Below are 7,888 nucleotides of genomic sequence, written 5' to 3'. Positions count from 1 at the left end.
CCACCCTTCCCTACCACCTTGGCCATGGAGGGAGCGGGGGCAGGGAGTGGAGAAACACACCCACTGAATCAGGAGTATGTCAAAGAAGGATCTCATTTAATGGTATCAAGCAAAGACTCATATAGAGATGTGATGGGGGTGGAGAAGCCTGGAATGGACCAAGGCAGAACAAGGAATAAGGGCCAATAATATTTTGCCACATTAGCAGTGGCTGGGCAAAGACGGACCTAGGTTGGGTAGACAGAGACAGGACTCCAAACTCAAGCTAAGATCAGGAATTTACACTAGGCCTCACCAAACCCAAGTTAGACCAAGGAAGTTACACTGGGCCTCATGAGGCCCAACACACTCTAACCACTGGACAGATCTGTCAGACAAAAAAATTAACAGAGAAATAAGGGAACTAACAGATGTTATGACTCAAATGGACATAAAAGAATATACATCCTTCTCAGCACCTCATGGAATCTTCTCAAAAACTGACCACATTCTATGTAACAAAACAAGCCTCAACAGATACAAAAAAAAAAAAAAAAAAACAACGGGATAACCCCATGTATCTTATTGGATCACCATGGTTTAAAATTAGAATTTAACAGCAATGCTTTACCAGAAAGCCCAAAAACACATGGAAATTAAACAATGCTCACCTGAATCATCAATGGGTCAAGGAAGAAATAAAGGAACAAACTAAAAACTTCCTAAAATTCAGTGAAAATGACCACACAACACACCCAAATTTGTAGAATACTATCAAAGCAGTGTTAAAAGGAAAGTTCATAACACTAAATGCCTACATAAAGAAGCTGGGAAAATCCCACACTAGTAAAATAACAGAACATTTGAAAACTTTAGAACAAAAGGAAGCAAACTCACCCAACGAGAACTAGATGGCAGGAAATAATCATCAACAAAATAGAAAAAACGAGAACTCAAGAACAATGGCAATGGGTTTTTTATGCTACTGCACATACTGGCTTTGTGGGAGCTTAGGCAGTTTGGATGCTCACCTTACTAGACCTGGATGGAGGTGGGTGGTCCTTGGACTTCCCATAGGGCAGGGAACCCGGATTACTCTTAGGGATGATGAGGGAGGGGGACTTGATGGGGAAGGGGGAGGGAAATGGCAGGTGGTGGCGGGGAGAAGGCAGAAATCGTTAATAAATAAATAAATAAATAAATAAATAAATAAATAAAACAAAATAGAAAAAAAAAACAATACAAAGACTCAATGAGACAAAAAGTTGGTTCTTCGAGAAAATCAACAAAATAGACAAACCTTTATCCAAACTAACCTAACAGCAGAGAGAGAGAATATTCAATTAACAAAATCAGAAAATAAAAGTAGGACATAACAACAGACATGGAAAAAATCCAGAGAATCATAAGGTCATATTTCGAAAACCTGTACTCCACAAAATTGGAAAACTTGAAGGAAATGGACAGCTTTCTGGATAAATATCACTTACCAAAATTAAAACAAGACCAGGTAGGCAAATTAAACAGACGTATAACTGCTAAAGAAATAGAAACAGTCATGAAAATCTCCCAACAAAAAAAAAAAAAAAAAAAAAAAAAAAAAAAAAAACAGGAACAGATGAATTTACCTCAGAATTCCACAAAAATTTTCAAAGAATAACTAATACATTGCAATACTCTTCAAATTGTTCCACACAATAGAAACAGAAGGAACATTGCCAAACTCTTTTTATGAGGCTACAATTACCCGGATACTCAAACTACATAAAGACATTACTAAAAAAGAGAATTACAAACCAATCTCACTCATAAACATTAATACAAAAATACTCAATAAAATATCTGCAAATTGAATCCAAGAACACATCAGAAACATCATTCAGAACCTAGAAACAACCTAGATGCCCTTCAATGGAAGAATGGATGAAGAAAGTATGGAATATATACATATTAGAGTACTACTCAGCAGTAAAAAACAATGACTTCTTGAATTTTGCATACAAATGGACAGAATTTGAAAACACTATCCTTAGTGAGTTAAGCCAGACCCAAAAAGAGGAACATGGGATGTACTCACTCATATTTGGTTTCTAGCCATAAATAAAGGACATTGAGACTATAATTCGTGATTCTAGAGAAGCTAAATAAGAAGGTGAACCCAAAGAAAAACATATAAGCATCCTCCTGAATATTAACCTTCATCAGGCGATGAAAGAAGACAGAGACAGAGACCAACATTGGAGCACTGGACTGAAGTCTCACGATCCAAAGGAGGAGCAGAAGGAGAGAGAGCACGAGCAAGGAACTCAGGACCGCGAGGGGTGCACCCACACACTAAGGCAATGGGGATGTTCTATCGGGAACTCACCAAGGCCAGCTGGCCGGGGTCTGAAAAAGCATGGGACAAAACCGGACTCGCTGAACATAGCGGACAATGAGGACTACTGATGGAGGAAGGTCATTGGCTAATAAAGAAACTGCCTTGGCCCATTTGATTGGCCAGCCTTTAGGTGGGTGGAGTAAACAAAACAGAATGCTGGGAAAAAGAAGCCGAGTGAGTGAGTCGCCATGATTCTCCCACTCCAGACAGACGCAGGTTAAGATCTTTCCTGGTAAGCCAGCTCGTGGGGCTACACAAAATATTAAAAATGGGTTAGATCAATATGTAAGAGCTAGCCAATAAGAGGTTGGAACTAATGGGCCAGGCAATGATTAAAAGAATACAGTTTCCGTGTAATTATTTCGGGGCATAAGCTAGTCATGTGGGCGGCCGGGTGCCGGGGACGCAGCCCTGCCGCTCGTATTACAACAGACTACTGAGAACTGAAGAACAATGGCAATGGGTTTTTGATCCTATTGCACATACTGGCTTTGTGGGAGCCTAGGTAGTTTGGATGCTCACCTTAATAGACCTGGATGGAGGTGGGTGGTCTTTGGACCTCCCACAGGGCAGGGAAACCTGATTGCTCTTTGGGCTGAGGAGGGAGGAAGACTTGATTGGGGGAGGGGGGGGAAGAGGCAGAAATCTTTAATAAATAATAAATAAATAAATAAATAAATAAATAAATAAATAAATAAATGAAAAGAAACATCATTCACTGTGATCAAGTGATCAAGTCGGCTTCATTCCAGAGATGCATGGAAAATCCGTCAGCGTAATCCACCATATAAACAAGCTGAAAAATAAAAACCACATGGTCATCTCATTAGATGCCAAAAAAAGCTTTTTACAAAATAAGACACCCCTTTATGATAAAGGTCTTGGAGAAAGCAGGGATACAAAAATCATACCTAAATATAATAAAGGCAATATAAAGCAAGCCAACAGCCAACATCAAACTAAATGGAGAGAAACTCCCAGTGACTCCACTGAAGTCAGGAACAAGACAAGGTTGTCTACTCTCTCCATATGTATTCAATATAGTCCTTGAGTTCCTAGCTAGAGCAATAAGACACCAAAAAAGATCAAGGAAATACAAATTGGGAAAAGAAGAAGTTAAACTCTCATTATTTGCTGATGATATGATAGTTTACATGAGTAACCCCAAAAATTCTACCAAGGAACTTCTTCAACTCATAAACACTTTCAGTAATGTAGCAGGATATAAGACTAACTCAAAAAATCAGTATCCCTCCTTTACACAGATGATAAATGGACTGAGAAAGAAATCAGAGATATATCACCCTTCACAATACCCACAAACAGCATAAAATATCTCGGAATAACTCTAACCAAACAGGTGGAAGACCTGTATGACAAGAACTTTAAATCTTTGGAGAAAGAAATTAAAGAAGACACCAGAAAGTGGAAAGATCTCCCATGCTCTTGGGTAGGTAGAATTAACATAGTAAAAATGGCAATCACACCAAAAGCAATCTACAGATTCAATGCAATGCCCATCAAATCCCAGAAAAATTCTTCACAGACATCAAATGAACAATACTCAACTTCATATGGAAAAGAAAAAAAAACATAGGATAAATAAATAATCGGTACAATAAAAGAACTTCTGAAGGCATCACAATCCCTGACTTCAAACTCTAATACAGAGCTACAGTACTAAAAACAGCATGTATTGGTATAAAAATACATACCATTGGAGGAATAATGGAACCAAATCAAAGACCTGGATATTAATCCACACCTTTGAACACCTGATTTTTGACAAAGAAGCAAAAAATAACAAATGAAAAAACAAAAGCATATTTAACAAATGGTGCTGGCATAACTGGATATCAACATATAGAAGAATGAAAATAGAACCATATATCACCATGCACAAAATTCAAGTCCAAATGGATCAAAGACCTCAACATAAAGTCAGCCACACTGAACCTCATAGAAGAGAAAGTGGGAAGTATATTTGAACACATTGGCACAGGAGACCACCTCCTAAATATAACCCCAGTAGCACAGACACTGAGAGAAACAATTAATAAATGGGACCTCCTGAAACTGGAAGCTTCTGTAAATCAAAGGACACAGTCAGCAAGACAAAACAGCAGTCTACAGAATGGGAAAAGATCTTCACCAACAGGCAGAGGGCTGATCTACAAAATATACAAAGAACTCAAGAAATTGGCCATCAAAAGAACAAATAATTAAATAGTAAAATAGAGTACAGATCTAAACAGAGAACTTACAATAGAGGAATCCAAAAAGGCTGAAAGACACTAAAGGAAATGCTTAATATCCTTAACCATCAGAGAAATGCAAATCACCAAAAAAAAAAAAAAAACTCTGAGATTCCATCTTACACCTGTAAGAATAGCCAAGATCAAAAACACTGCTGCCAACTTATGTTGGAGAGGATGTGGGGTAAAGGAAACACTTCTGCATTACTGGTGAGAGTGCTGGTACAACCCCTTTGGATGTCTGTATGGTGATTTCTCAGAAAATTCGAAAACAACCTTTCTCAAGACCCAGCAATACCACTTTGGGGTATATACCCAAAAGATGTTCAATTGTGCCACAAGGAAATGTGTTCAACTATGTTCATAGCAGCATTACTTGTCATAACCAGAACCAGGAAACAACCAAAATGTCCCTTGACCAAAGAATGGATAAGGAAAATGTGATGCACTTATACAATGGAATACTACACCACAGAAAAAAAATAATGACATTGAGATTTACAGGCAAATGGATGGATCTAGAAAACATCATATTGAGTGAGGTAACCCAGACCCAGAAAGACAAATATCATATGTACTCTCTTATAAGTGGCTTTTAGACATAAAGCAAAGAAAACGAGCCTACAAATCACAGTCCCAGAGAACCTAGGCAACAATGAGGACCCCAACAGAGACATACATGGATCTAATCTACATGGGAAATAGAAAAAGACAAGATCTCTTGAGTAACTTGGGAGCATGGGGACAATGGGAAAGGGTTGAAGAGGAGGGAAGGGGAGAGAAAGAGAGGGAAACAGAGAAAATGTATGACTCGATAAAATTAATAAAAAAAATATGATATAAAAAAGATATGTATCAATATGACCACAGGGCAAGGCCAGGGAAGGCACCCTTTCATCCTTTGCTTAAGGTCTTAAATAGGGTCATCCTCGTGGATTCCCTGGGAATTTCGCTAGTCCCAGATTTCTTGCTAGCCCCATAATGGCTCCCTCAATCAAAATAACTTTTTCCTTGCTCTCATTTCTGTCTTTCCTCCATCTTGACTATACCGAACCCCATGTTCTCCTCCCTCCTCCCCTTCTCTTCCTCCGCTTCTGCATTCCCTTTCCTCCCACCCCCATGCTTCCAATTTTTTAGGTGATCTTATCTATGTCCCCTTTCCACTTAGATCTATATATGTTTATTTTAGGGTTCACCTTGTTAATTAGCTTCTCTAGGGTCATGAACTATAGGCTCGTTATCCTTTCCCTGACAGCTAGTACAAACTTATGAGTGAGTACATACCATGTTCATCTTTCTGTGTCTGGATTATCTCACTCTGGGTGGTTTTTTTTTTTTCTAGTTCCATTCAATTTCATGATATCAATGTTCTTTACCATGGAATAGTACACCATTGTGTAAATATGCCACATTTTCTTTACCCATTCTTCAGTTGAGGGGTATCTAGGTGGTTTCCAGGTTCTGGCTATTATAAATAATGCTGCTATGAACATAGTTGAACAAATATTTTTGTAGTATGATTGAGCACCCGTTGGATATTTGTCCAAGAGTGATATTGCTGAGTCCTGAGGTAGGTTGATTTCCAATTTTCTAAGAAACTGCAATACTTATTTCCAAAGTAGTTATACAAGTTTGCATTCCCACCAGAAATGGAGGAATGTTCCCCTTACTTCACATTCTTTCCAGCATAAGCTATCATTGGTGTTTTTGATTAGCCATTCTGACTAGTAAAAGGTGTTATCTCAGAGTCATTTTGATTTACATTTCCCTAATGGCTAAGGATGTTGAACATTTCCTTATGTGTCTTTTAGCTTTTTAAAATTCTTCTGTTGAGAGTTCTGTTTAGATATGTACCCCAATTTCTAATTGGATTATTTGCTATTTTGATGTCTAATTTCTTGAGTTATTTATATATTTTGGCGATTAGTCCTCTCTCTGGTGTGGGGTTGGTGAAGATCTTTTTCAATTCAGTAAGCTGCCTTTTTGTCTTATTGACTGTGTCCTTTGTTTTTTTTTTTTAAAGAAAAAAAAAGGTTCTCAGTATCTGTGCTACTAGTGTTATATTTAGGAAGTAGTCTTCTGTGCCCATGCATTGAAGACTACTTTCCATTTTTTCTTCTATCAGGTTCAGGATGGTCAGATTTATATGAAGGTATGTGATCCATTTGAACTTAAGTTTTATTCATGGGGATAAATATGGATCTATTTACATTCTTCTACATGTTGACATCCAATTATGGCAGCACCATTTGTTTCATTTTTACATTGCATAATTTTAGTTTCTTTGTCAAAAATCAGGTAACCATAGGTGTGTGGATTAATATCCAAATCTTCAATTAAATTCCATTGGTCAACTTTTCTGTGTTTATGCCAATACCACGCTGTTTTCATTACTGTGGTTCTATAATAGAGCTTGATGTCAGGGATGGTGATACCTCAGAATTTATGTTATTATACAGGATTTTTTTGGCCATCCTGGGCTTTTGTATTTTCATATGAAGTTGAGTATTGTTATTTCAAGGTCTGTAAAGAGTTCTGTTGGGATTTTGATGGGGATTGCATTGAATCTATAGATTACTTTTGGTAGGATTGCCATTTTTATTATATTGATCCTACCTATCCAAGAGCATGGGAGATCTTTCCATTTTCTGGTATCTTCTTCAGTTACTTTATTCAAAGACTTAAAGTTCTTGTCAAACAAGTCTTTCACTTCTTTGGCTAGTGTTAGCGTAAGATATTTTATGTTATTTGTGACTACTATAAAGGGTGATGTTTCTCTGATTTCTTTCTTAGCTTCTTTATTATTTGTGTATAAGAGGGCTACTGATTTTTCTTTTTGCTACTGATTTTTTTTAATTGATCTTTTATCCTGCCACATTATTGAAGGTATTTATCAGCTGTCGGAGTTCCTTGGTGGAATCCTTGGAGTCACTTATGTTTACTATCATATCATCTGAAATAGTGAAAGTTTGACTTCTTTCTTTCCAATGTGAATCCCCTTGATTTCTTTCTGTTGTCTTATTGCTCTAGCCTGAACTTCAAGAACTATGTTGAATAGATAAGGAGAGACTGGACAACTTTGTCTTGTTCCTGAATTTAGTGGCATTGCATTGAGTTTCTCTCCATTTATTTTGATGTTGCCTGTCAATATGCTGTATATTACTTTTTTATTTTTAGATATCTTCATTGAATCCCTGATCTCTCCAGGACCTTTATCATGAAGGGGTGTTGGACATTGTTGAATTTTTTTCAGCATCTAATGAGATGATAATAT

The sequence above is a fragment of the Chionomys nivalis genome, chromosome 9 (assembly GCF_950005125.1).
Source record: "Chionomys nivalis chromosome 9, mChiNiv1.1, whole genome shotgun sequence".
Lineage (NCBI taxonomy): Eukaryota > Metazoa > Chordata > Mammalia > Rodentia > Cricetidae > Chionomys > Chionomys nivalis.
This window is presented reverse-complemented; position numbering follows the sequence as displayed.